At 38.9% G+C, this 13,436-nt stretch overlaps 1 protein-coding gene across 3 annotated transcripts in view; it reads left to right on the top strand.

Moving 5' to 3' along the window:
* LOC110497941 (signal-induced proliferation-associated 1-like protein 1) overlaps positions 1–13,436 on the top strand; it is a 75,349-nt gene that overhangs the window by 17,854 nt on the left and 44,059 nt on the right. The window contains exon 1 of one of the 3 annotated variants that reach the window (XM_036954888.1): positions 5,460–5,509. The exons of the other annotated variants lie outside the window; for them this stretch is intronic. The gene's annotated coding sequence lies outside the window, so the exon portion shown is untranslated. Of the gene's footprint in view, positions 1–5,459; positions 5,510–13,436 lie in introns of those variants that run through there. 3 annotated transcript variants of the gene reach the window in all.

Below are 13,436 nucleotides of genomic sequence, written 5' to 3'. Positions count from 1 at the left end.
TGCAGTTTGTCACTAGAGCCACTCAGTCTCATTTATCTCTCTCTCCCTCTCCCTCCCTACTTCTCTCACACACTCATGCACTTCGTGCAAGAGCTCTCACACACAGGGACATAGGATAGATGTTGTTGCTTTGTGTACTTTGTTTGAAACGAATATGATATGTACATGGCTTAAGCGTTGTCTAGGGCTGTTGTTAAGTCCCTGTTGTACTGAGACCTACAGTGTCCAGTGTGGGAGAAGTAAATGGTTATTTTGGCTGTGTTCCAGAATGGACTGGTACTGGCACACACAGCACAAATCTACCCCCATACAGCACCAGCACAGAGCCCGGACATGCACCGTCACTGGCTACCCTTACTGACCCAGGCATGTGTGAATGCACTGCTGCTGTATTGAACACTCACCCAATCATCTCTTACACTACCTAACGAAAGGGCAAAATGGAAATAATAGCCTATCATTGAGCTGTTATTTGGTTTAACTGCTTGCATTTTCACTAGATTCTCCCAGACACTACATTTCCCAGACATACATTCTCTCATAGTGAGCATTCTCTGCTCCTAATTGGCTCTGACATTGATTAGTGTAGCATTCAAACTATGCTAGGCTACTCGCTACTGTAGATTTAGCCTGAGAGCGAGCTCCCCATTGTTTTTGATGCTGAATCACTGTCATCTTAGGGTGCGCTGAGGGTGCGCTGATTTTATTAGGATCTCTTTTAGTCCTAATTTGGACTAATCTTCCAAGAGTCCTTAAACATTAAAATACAATTTATAATACAATTTATAATACAATCACATTTTCACATATAACACACTGTTACACACATCAGACATAATACACTGAAATATTGACCAGATAAATACTGTAACAGTCTGAGAAGATAGGTTGAATCCATCATCTACCATAGTCCTGCACAACCTTTCAATTTATTATATTTAAATGGTTCGAAAGTATTGTTTGAATTAATATATTGAAAGGTTTCTGTTTTGCTCAGATAAATTATTACATTTCTTTATTGCTCTGACTCGAAACGTTCTTTAGCCTATTTCTCTTTTCTGTCTGGATAACACATATATAGATGGTGGACAATCTATTCCTAGTATTTACTGAGTGTCTGTCTCTTACCAACTGAATACTGTTGTGAATGGAGTTTGGCCATTTTAAATGGTGTACATTGTGAAATAAAATAAGCATGTTTTATTCAATTATCTTGTTGATTAATGACCATCCTAGAGCATTGTGCATGACTACAACAGAATAGTCATATCTCCACCTTAAAACAGTCCTTGCTGCTTTGTTCTGTGCAATCTGCATCCTCCTAATTTCACCCGCTGATGCATTTCCCCAGACCACAGAACAGTAGTTCACCTGATGCTTGGGTTGTTTGCTTAAGAATCTTTCCCAGTAAATAGTTAGCTATCCTTCTGATCGTGCATGCGGTTTTAATATATATATATTTTTTACATGCAGTGCATTCGGAAAGTATTCCGATCCCTTGACATTTTCTACATTTTGTTATGTTACAGCCTTATTCTAAAATGTATTAAAAAAATGTTTTCCCTACACACAATACCCCATAATGACAAAGTTAAAAAAAGGTTTATATACATTTTTGCAAATGCATAAAACACCCCACTCCTAAAACCAAGTTTAAAACTAGGCGTGTGTCGCATGACACTACTTCACAGGATAGCCATTTAAAAAAAAAATCTAAATGCGTTTTTTTGGCAGAAATGCTTTCTGCAACATGTGAACTTTCATGTGCCTCAATAACAAACTTGTATACAGTCTGTAAAAACAAATACAATTGTTAAATTACAAGCCTAGTTGGTTTAGCCACAGAAAAAGACATCACATTGGCTGAGATAATGAGTGGGCTGGGCATGCCGAGAGATGAGTTTTGATTGGTCTGCCATGTAGCACGCTTCTGTCTATAACATGAGCTGGTCAGTATGTGTAGGTAATCCTTTATAACGTGGCTTTTTTTTAAGATATCGTGTAGTAGAACTGCATAAGTGTTGCTCTCTACTTTCTGGAGGACCGAGTTTTGAAATCAGTGAAATTAGAGTATGATAGCTAAGGAGATGGACCTTTAGTCTTGAAATCTTTGGTTGTTTAGTACATGGCCTCACATGTGAATCGTTACAGAGATGGGTGGGGCTAAGGCTTTAGAGGGTGTGAACAAAGCTGAATGTAGTGTAGACAAAGAAAAGCTCTCCAGTAGGTGTATCAAAACATTCAAGGGACATTTTCTCAAAGTGGGGTTACAAGTTTATCAACTTTCAAAGCATAATTACTTTCTTGTTGTTAGTCAACTGTAGTGTATGATATACCATATTCTAGCTCTGAGTCTCTACTTTTATCCAATGTAAAAAACACAATTTCAAATGTTGCTTCAAAAGACCGAATCGAGCCAGTCGGTCACATTTACATAAGTATTCAGACCCTTTACTCAGTACTTTGTTGAAGCTACCCCGATTGCTCAATTTGGCCGGGCGGCCAGCTCTAGGAAGAGTCTTGGTGGTTCCAAACTTCTTCCATTTAAGAATGATGGAGGCCACAATGTTCTTGGGGACCTTCAAAACTGCAGCCATGTTTTGGTACCCTTCCCCAGATCTGTGCCTCAACACAATCCTGTCTCGGAGCTCTAAGGACAATTCGATCTCAAGGCTTGGTTTTTGCTCTGACATGCACTGTCAACTGTGGGACCTTATATAGACCTTTCCAAATCATGCTAAATTTTGAGTCGCATCATAGTAAAGGGTCTGAATACTTATGTAAATAAGGTATTTCTGTTTTTCTGTTTAATACGTATGCAAAAATGTCCAAAAAACAGTTTTTGCTTTTTGCTTTGTCATTATGCTGTATGTTTGTAGATTGATGAGGAAAAACAATGATTTAATACATTTTAGAATAAGGCTGTAATGTAACAAAATGTGGAAAAAGTCAAGATGTCTGAATACTTTCTGAATGCAGTGTAGATTAGTTATTTGAGATGGCCATGATACGCAGGAGTCTAGCTGCACCCCTAGCAGTTTGATTTCTGCCACTTCCTCAATTTGTACTTCACCCCATACTTAATTGTTGTGTTGTGTTGACCTTTTCCTGGTGGAACAGACCAACATAACCTTTGTTTTCTTGGCGTTCAAAACAAGTTCGTTCTGGAAAACCCACTCCCTGATACTTCCCAGATCTACTTGTAGAGCTTGCTGTACCTGTTGAACCGATTGTCTTGCTTTATAAATTGTTGTATCATCTGCAAGTATAGTAGCTTGAGTTTCAGATAAGGTATAAGGAAGGTCGTTAGTAAAGAAGTGGCCCAAGGCAGCTGCCCTTCCACAGTTTAGAGCATGAGGGGAAGAAAACAACCCATTTATATGTCAGTTAGATATGACTGTACCCAATTCAATGCTGCCTTCTTAAACCCATAATGCAGTAATTTTGTCAAAATTATTTCATGATACACTAAACCAAATGCTGCAATGAAATCTAAAAATGGTAACCCACAAACCTGCCATTATCCATAGCATTGAGTCACTGGTCAATCATATCAACCAATGCAGTGGTAGTGGAATGGTTTTTGCTATAAGCATGCTGATTGGCTGTGATCAGATCATTTTTTTTCATATATTCCCATATTTTTCTGCACACAATACCCTCAAATATCGTACTGAGTGAACCGAGTAGACCAATTGGTCGACTATTGGCAGGAGTAATGGGTTCTTTGCTGTCTTTCAGAATTGGACACAGGTTAGCATGCTTCCATACATTTGGAAATGTTCCCTTTTCCAGTGACCAAATACATATGTATTTCAGTGGAGCTGCAATCTGAGTAGCATAATAAAGTAAAAAATTGTCCATAAGATCATAACCTGTAGATTTAGCATTGGGTGATGACTTCAATAGGTTTAACTTCTTATGGCTGCAGGGGCAGTATTGAGTCGCTTGGATGAAAGGTGCCCAGAGTAAATGGCCTGCTCCTCAGTCTCAGTTGCTAATATATGCATATAATTATTAGTATTGGATAGAACACACTCTGAAGTGTCTAAAACTGTTTGAATGATGTCTGTGAGTATAACAGAACTCATACCGCAGGCAAAAACCTGAGAAGAAATCCAAACAGGAAGTGAGAAATCTGAGGTTGGTCGATTTTCAACCCAAGCCCTATTGAATTCACAGTGGGATATGGATGAAGTTGCACTTCCTAGGGCTTCCACTAGATGTCAACCGTCTTTAGAAACTTGAATGAAGCTTCTACTGTGTTGTGGGCCTGAATAAGAGCTGAATGAGTCAGGTTACTGGCAGAGAGCCATTTCCTGGTCACGCGCATTCCACATGATATCGACCTGTGTTCCATTGCTTCTCTAGACACAAAGGAATTCTCCGGTTGGAACTTTATTGAAGATTTATGGTAACAACACCATAAAGATTATTTCTATACTTAGTTTGAAATGTTTCTTCAACCTGTAATATAACTTTTAGAAGTTTTTGTCTGAAGTTATGCGGGACCTGCACGAGCGTTTGGATATGTGTACCTAACGCACTAACAAAAGTAGCTACTTGGACATAAATAATGGACATTATCGAACAAATCAAGCATTTATTGTGGAACTAGGATTCCTGGGAGTGCATTCTGATGAAGATCATCAAAGGTAAGGGAATATTTATAATGTTATTTCTGGTTTCTGTTGACTCCAACATGGCAGAAAATGTTTTTTTTCTGAGCGCCGTCTCAGATTATTGCATGGTTTGCTTTTTCCGTTAAGTTTTAAAAAAATCTGACACAGTGGTAGCATTAACTTCTTAAGGTATAGGGGGCAGCATTTTCACTTTTGGATAAATAGCGTGCCCAATTTCAACTTCCCGCTACTCATGCCAATAATATAATGTATGCATATTATTAGTATATTTGGATAGAAAACACTCTGAAGTTTCTAAAACTGTTTGAATCATGTCTGTGAGTATAACAGAACTTATGTAGCAGGCAAAACCCCGAGGACTAACCGTTCAGATATTTTTTTTGAGGTCTCTGTCTGTTCAGTGAGTTCTCATTGGGAAACGATATTTCTTAGGCACTTGTTTTCAGTTCCTACCTTCTTCCACTGGATGTCACCAGTCTTTGGAATTTGGTTGAGGTTATTCCTTTGTGCAACTGGGTAGGAACTGGGTAAAACTGTTGAGAGTTGCGCAAGACTTGAAGTCGCGTTGGTTTTCTTCCTGTATTGAACACAGATAGACCCGTCTTCAATTTGATCGATTATTAACGTTTAAAAATACCTAAAGTTGTATTACATAAGTAGTTTGAAATGTTTTGGCAAAGTTTACAGGCAACTTTTGAGATATTTTGTAGTGACGTTGCGCAAATTGGAAGCAGTTTTTTTTCTGGATCAAATGCGCCAAATACATTGACATTTTGGATATATATGGACAGAATTAATCGAACAAAAGGACCAATTGTGATGTTTATGGGACATATTGGAGTGCCAACAAAAGAAGCTCGTCAAAGGTAAGGCATGGTTTATATTTTATTTCTGCGTTTTGTGTAGTGCCTGCATGGTTGAAATATGCTATTCTCTTTGTTTACTGTTGTGCTATCATCAGATAATAGCTTCTTATGCTTTCGCCGAAAAGCCTTTTTAAAATCTGACAGGTTGGCTGGATTCACAACGAGTGTAGCTTTAATTTAGTATCTTACATGTGTGAATGAATTAAAATTTGATTTTAAATTTGAATTTGTCGCGCTGCATTTTCCCTGGCTTTTGGCCAAGTGGGACGCAAGCGTCCCCTATCCTAGAGAGATTAAGGAGAGGTATATCTATAATTCCATGTGTATAACTTGTATTATCATCTACATTTATGATTAGTATTTCTGTTGAATCGATGTGGCTATGCAAAATCACTGGATGTTTTTGGAACTAGTGAACGTAACGCGCCAATGTAAACTCAGATTTGTTGATATAAATATGAACTTTATCAAACAAAACATACATGTATTGTGTAACATGAAGTCCTATGAGTGTCATCTGATGAAGATCATCAAAGGTTAGTGATTCATTTTATCTCTATTTGTGCTTTTTGTGACTCCTCTCTTTGGCTGGAAAAATGGCTGTGTTTTTCTGTGGCTTGGTGGTGACCTAACAATCATTTGTGGTGCTTTCGCTGTAAAGCCTATTTGAAATCGGACACTGTGGTGGGACTAACAACAAGATTACCTTTAAAACGGTATAATTTTAATTATGAGATTTCCTTTGTTTTGAATTTGGCGCCCTGCACTGTCACTGGCTGTTGTCATATCATCCTGTTAACGGGATTGCAGCCCTAAGAAGTTATGTCCTCTACTGACACCAATGGCAGACTAAAATAGCTTTTTTTGTGCTCATAATGTGATAATCAATTCATTGGTCAATATTTTGTTTGGAAGAATAAAATAAAAATATTTGTAAAAAAAATAATTGGCAAAAATAATCAGCTTTCAAATCAAATTTTGTTCACATACACATGGTTAGCAAAAATGTTATTGCGAGTGTAGCGAAATGCTTGTCCGACTAGTTCCGGCAGTACAACAATATGAACAAGTAATCTAACAATTCGACAACAACTACCAAATACACACAAATCGAAGTAAATGGATGGAATAAGAGTATATACATATAAATATATGGATGAGCAATGACCGAGCGGCATAGGCAAGATGCAATAGATGGTATAAAATACAGTATATACATATGGGATGAGTAATGCAAAAATATGTCAACATCATTATTAAAGTGGTATTAATAAAGTGAATAGTGATCCATTTGTTAAAGTGGCCAATGAGTTCACTTCTGTATGTTGGCAGCAGCCTCTCTGTGTTAGTGATGGCTGTTTAACAGTCTGATGGCCTTTAGATAGAAGCTATTTTTCAGCCTCTCGTCCCAGCTTTGATGCACCTGTACTGACCTCGCCTTGTGGATGGTAATGGGGTGAACAGCCAGTGGCTCAGGTGGTTGTTGTCCTTGATGATCCTTTTGGCTTTCCTGTGACATCGGGTGCTGTAGGTGTCCTGGAGGGCAGGTAGTTTTCCCCCGGTGATGCGTTGTGCCTCTGGAGAGCCCTGCGGTTGTGGGCGGTGCAGTTGCCGTACCAGACGGTGAAACAGCCCGACAATATGCAGGTTTAAAAATATATGCTTCTGTGTATTGATTTTAAGAAAGGCATTGATGTTTATGGTTAGGTATACATTGGAGCAATGATACGCACCGCATCTATTATATGCAACGCAGGACACGCTAGATAAACTGGTAATATCATCAACCATGTGTAGTTAACTAGTGATTGATTGTTTTTTATAAGATAAGTTTAATGCTAGCTAGCAACTTACCTTGGCTTCTACTGCATTCGCGTAACAGGCAGGCTCCTTGTGGAGTGCAATGTAATCAGGTGGTTAGAGCGTTGGACTAGTTAACTGTAAGGTTGCAAGATTGAATCCCCCGAACTGACAATGTAAACATCTGTCGTTCTACCCCTGAACGAGGCAGTTAACCCACCGTTCCTAGGCTGTCATTGAAAATAAGATTGAGTTCTTAACTGACTTGCCTAGTTAAATAAAGATTAAATAAAGGTGTAAAAAAAAAATAATAATAATAATTTCGGGAAAATCGGTGTCCAAAAATACAGATTTCTGATTATTTTAAGAAAACTTGAAATCGGCCCTAATTAATCGGCAATTCCGATTAATCGGTCGACCTCTTTAAATAATCTTTGTTATGACCATCTTAAAGCAATTCCATATGTTAGTTTAGAATCCCCTCCCCGGCTTAGACAGGAATTTGACAGTCCAGAGGGTTAAAGTGTGCTAGCTTTGTAGCAGCCATCAAGGTCACTGAAGTTAGGAAGTATCAGTCATACAGCTGACTGCTGAGCCCGCTCATCAATAAGAATCGTACTACTGTGGTGTGTGTACCAAGAAGTGACTCGCAGCATCTAGCCTCTGTCATCCTGTCTTGCCTTGCATCTCATCTTTTTAATGGAATGAAAGCCCTGCTGGTTGAGAAAGGCGGAGAGGAGAGTTGGGAGAGAGATGTAAGTGGTAGTTTAGAGACAGGCAGCAGTGAGGGCAAGGAGAGGGAAAGTGCAGCCTAGAGCAGGCTCAGACTGACTGACTGACTGACTGCTGCAGCTCTATAGCCAGGAACAGAGGCAGCCAGGCACCTCATTAGAATGTTTCACATTCCTTTTCAGGCACCAATGCTCTCTCTGCTTCCTCTTCCCTGCTCTTGATACCACAGAGCTAGCTGGGGAAAGTTGATGACCACAGAAGTCTGAGCCTCTCTGTAAAATGGGTCAAGCTGACACTATTAAATATGACCAGTTTTACCACCTTGTCTCATCTGCACCCACTAAAACACAAATAGAACTTGTAAGTACAGTTGTAGTCAGAGGTTTACATACACTTAGCCAAATACATTTAAACTCAGTGTTTCACAACTCCTGATATTTAATCCTAATAATCACCACTTTATTTTAAGAATGTGAAATGTCAGAATAATAGTAGAGAGAATTTATTTATTTCAGCTTTTATTTCTTTCATCACATTCCCAGTGGGTCAGAAGTTGACATACACTCAATTAGTATTTTGTAGCATTGCCTTTAAATTGTTTAACTTGGGTGTAACGTTTTGGGTAGCCTTCCACAAGCTTCCCATAGTAAGTTGGGTGAATTTGGGCCCATTCCTCCAGTCAGAGCTGGTGTAACTGAGTCAGGTTTGTAGGACTCTTTGCTCGCACACGCATTTTCAGTTCTGCTCACAAATTTTCGATAGGATTGAGGTCAGGGCTTTGTGATGGCCACTCCAATAACTTGACTTTGTTGTCATTAAGCCATTTTGCCACAACTTTGGAAGTATGCTTGGGGTCATTGTCCATTTGGAAGACCCATTTGCGACCAAGCTTTAACTTCCTGACTGATGTCTTGAGATGTTGATTCATTATATCCACATAATTTTCCAGTCTCATAATGCCATCTATTTTGTGAAGTGCACCAGTCCCTCCTGCAGCAAAGCACCCCCACAACATGATGCTGCCACCACTGTGCTTCACGGTTGGGATGGTGTTCTTCGGCTTGCAAGCATCCCGTTTTTTCCTCCAAACATAACGATGGTCATTATGGCCAAGCAGTTCTATTTTTGTTTCATCAGACCAGAGGACATTTCTCCAAAAAGTGCCATCTTTGTCCTCATGTGCAGTTGCAAACCATAGTCTGGCTTTTCTATGGCTGTTTTGGAGTAGTGGCTTCTTCCTTGCTGAGCGGCCATTCGGGTTATGTCGATATAGGACTCGTTTTACTGTGGATACAGATACTTTTGTACCTGTTTCCTCCAGCATCTTCACAAGGTCCTTTGCTGTTGTTCTGGGATTGATTTGCAATTTTCGCACCAACATACGTTCATCTCTAGGAGACAGAACGCGTCTCCTTCCTGAGCGGTATGACGGCTGTCTGGTCCGACGGCTGCGTGGTCCCATGGTGTTTATACTTGCAAACTATTGTTTGTACTAGAGGTCGACCGATTATGGTTTTTCAACGCCGATACCAATACCGATTATTGGCGGACCAAAAAGGCCGATACTGAATAATCGGCCGATTTAAAAATAAAAAAAATGTATTTGTAATAATTACAATTACAACAATACTGAATTAACACTTATTTTAACTTAATATAATACATCAATCAAAATCTATTTAGCGTAAAATAAATAATGAAACATGTTCAATTTGGTTTAAATAATGCAAAAACAAAGTGTTGGAGAAGTAAAAGTGCAATATGTGCCATGTAAAAAAGCTAACGTTTGAGTTCCTTGTTCAGAACATGAGAACATATGAAAGTTGGTGGTTCCTTTTAACACGAGACTTCAATATTCCAAGGTAAGAGGTTTTAGGTTGTAGTTAATATAGTATTTATTGGACTATTTCTCTCTATACCATTAATATTTCATATACCTTTGACTATTGGATGTTCTTATAGGCACTATAGTATTGCCAGTCTAACAGTATAGCTTCCGTCCCTCTCCTCGCCCCTCCCTGGGCTCGAACCAGGAACACATCGACAACAGCCACACTCGAAGCAGCGTTACCCATCGCTCCACAAAAGCCGAACAAGGGGAATAACTAACTTACGTCATAATTACTAAACATTCTGGCAAATTAGTTCGCAATGAGCCAGGCTTCACAAACTGTTTTATATACCCTGACTCTGCGTGCAATGAACGCAAGAGAAATGACAGAATTTCACCTGGTTAATATTAGAGGTTGAACGATTAATCGGAATGGCTGATTAATTAGGGCCGATTTCAAGTTTTCATAACAATCGGAAACCGGTATTTTTGGACGCCGATTTAAAAAATAAAAAAAAAATGTACACCTTTATTTAATTTTTATTTAACTAGGCAAGTCAGTTAAGAACAAATTCTCATTTTCAATGACGGCCGAGGAACGGTGGGTTAACTGCCTCGTTCAGGGGCTGAATGACAGATTTTCAACTTGTCAGCTCTGTTCAGGGGTCCAATCTTGCAACCTTACAGTTAACTAGTCCAACGCAATAACGACCTGCCTCTCTCTCGTTGCACTCCACAAGGAGACTGCCTGTTACGCGAATGCAGTAAGCCAAGGCAAGTTACTAGCTAGCATTAAACTTCTCTTATAAAAAACAATCAATCATAATCACTAGTTAACTACACATGGTTGATGATATTACTAGATATTATCTAGCGTGTCCTGCGTTGCATATAATCGGACTGAGCATACAAGCATACAAGTATCTAAGAGCGGTGGTAGGCAGAAGCAGGCGCGTAAACATTCATTCAAACAGCACTTTTGTGCGTTTTGCCAGCAGCTCTTCGTTGTGCGTCAAGCATTGCGCTGTTTATGACTTCAAGCCTATCAACTCCCGAGATGAGGCTGGTGTAACCGGAGTGAAATGGCTAGCTAGTTAGCGTGCGCTAATAGCGTTTCAAACGTCACTTGCTCTGAGCCTTCTAGTAGTGTTCCCCTTGCTCTGTATGGGTAACACTGCTTTGATGGTGGCTGTTGTCGTTGTGTTGCTGGTTCGAGCCCAGGGAGGAGCGAGGAGAGGGACGGAAGCTATACTGTTACACTGGCAATACTAAAGTGCCTGTAAGAACATCCAATAGTCAAAGGTTAACTTCTTGACGCTACCCTTCCCGTTAGCGGGATCATTTTAATCAGCAACCGCTGAATAGCATAGCGCCACAGTCAAATAATATTACAAAAAAATATTAATATTCATGAAATCACAAGTGCAATATTGCAAAACACAGCTTAGCCTTTTGTTAACCCACCTGTCGTCTCAGATTTTGAAATTATGCTTTACAGCGAAAGCATTCCAAGCGTTTGTGTAAGTTTACCGATAGCATTACATAACATTATGTACACTAAGCATTAAGTAGCTAGGTCACGAAAATCAGAAAAGCAATCAAATTAATTGTTTACCTTTGATGATCTTCGGATGTTTTCACTCAAGAGACTCCCAGTTACACAACAAATGTTCCCTTTGTTCCATAAAGATTATTTTATACCCAAAATACCTCAGTTTGTTTGTCACGTTATGTTCAGAAATCCACAGGAAAGAGCGGTCACGACAAATAATATCCATAATGTCCACAGAAACATGTCAAACGTTTTTTATAATCAATCCTCAGGTTGTTTAATATATCAACTGGGTGTGTAGGTTTTTCAATAACACCGGGAGAAACAATGGCCGCTTTACTCTGTAGCGCAAAACTCACTCTGAGAGCCCCCCATATCCACTTACGTAATGTGATCTTTCACGCTCATTTTGAGAAACTATGTCTAAAGACTGATGACACCTTAGGGAAGCCATAGAAAAAAGAATCTGGTTGATATCGCTTTAAATGGAGGATGGGCATGCATCGGAACAGAGAGGTTTCAAAATTAGAGGCACTTCCTGATTGGATTTTCCTCAGGTTTTCGCCTGCAATATCAGTTCTGTTATACTCACAGACAATATTTTTACAGTTTTGGAAACTTTAGAGTGTTTTCTATCCTAATCTGTCAATTATATGCATATTCTAGTTTCTGGGGCTGAGACAAAGGCAGTTTCAAATGGGTACGTTTTTTTAGCCAAAAATGAAAATACTGCCCCCTACATGCAAAAGATTAATGAAATACAAATGGTATAGAGGGAAATAGTCCTATAATTTCTATAATAACTACAACCTAAAACTTATTACCTGGGAATATTGAAGACTCATGTTAAAAGGAACCACCAGCTTTCATATGTTCTCATGTTCTGAGCAAGGAACTGAAACGTTAGCTTTCTTACATAGCACATATTGCACTTTTACTTTCTTCTCCAACACTTTGGTTTTGCATTATTTACTTGAGGCTAAATTGATTTTATTGATGTATTATATTAAGTTAAAATAAGTGTTCATTCAGTATTGTTGTAATTGTCATTATTACAAAAAAAAAAAAAAAAATTGGCCAATTAATCGGTATCGGTATCGGTGTTGACAAATCATAATCAGTCCACCTCTAGTTAATATTGCCTGCTAACCTGGATTTCTTTTAGCTAAATATGCAGGTTTAAAAATATATACTTCTGTGTATTGATTTTAAGAAAGGCATTGATGTTTATGGTTAGGTACAGTCGTCCAACGATTGTGCTTTTTTTGCAAATGCGCTTTTGTAAATCATCCCCCAGCGTTGCATCGATTGCAATGAGAAACAGGTGGTTAGAGCGTTGGACTAGTTAACTGTAAGGTTGCAAGATTGGATCCCCCGAGCTGACAATGTGAAAATCTGTCGTTCTGCCCCTGAACAAGGCAGTTAATCCACCGTTCCTAGGCCGTCATTGAAAATAAGAATGTGTTCCTAACTGACTTGCCTAGTTAAATAAAGGTGTAAAAAAAAGATATTAATACAAATATAAATAAATCAGCAAAATCGGTGCCCGATAATACCGATTTCCTATTGTTATGAAAACTTGAAATCGGCCCTAATTAATCGTCCATTCCGATTAATCGGTCGACCTCTAGTTTGTACAGATGAACGTGGTACCTTCAGGCATTTGTAAATTGCTCCCAAGGATGAACCAGACTTGTGGAGGTCTACAATTCTTTTTCTGAGGTCTTGGCTGATTTCTTTTGATTTTCCATGATATCAAGCAAAGAGGCACTGAGTTTGAAGGTAGGCCTTGAAATACATCCACAGGTGCACCTCCAATTGATTCAAATTATGTCAATTAGCCTATCAGAAGCTTTTAAAGCCATGACATCACTTTCTGGAATTTTCCAAGCTGTTTAACGGCACAGTCAACTTAGTGTATGTAAACTTTTGACCCACTGGAATTGTGATACAGTAAATTATAAGTGAAATAATCTGTCTGTAAACAGTTGTTGGAAAAATTACTTGTGTTA

The sequence above is a fragment of the Oncorhynchus mykiss genome, chromosome 19 (assembly GCF_013265735.2).
Source record: "Oncorhynchus mykiss isolate Arlee chromosome 19, USDA_OmykA_1.1, whole genome shotgun sequence".
NCBI classification, from domain to species: Eukaryota; Metazoa; Chordata; class Actinopteri; order Salmoniformes; family Salmonidae; genus Oncorhynchus; species Oncorhynchus mykiss.
The sequence above is the reverse complement of the archived record's forward strand: the minus strand, read 5'-3'. Positions and strand labels throughout refer to the sequence as shown.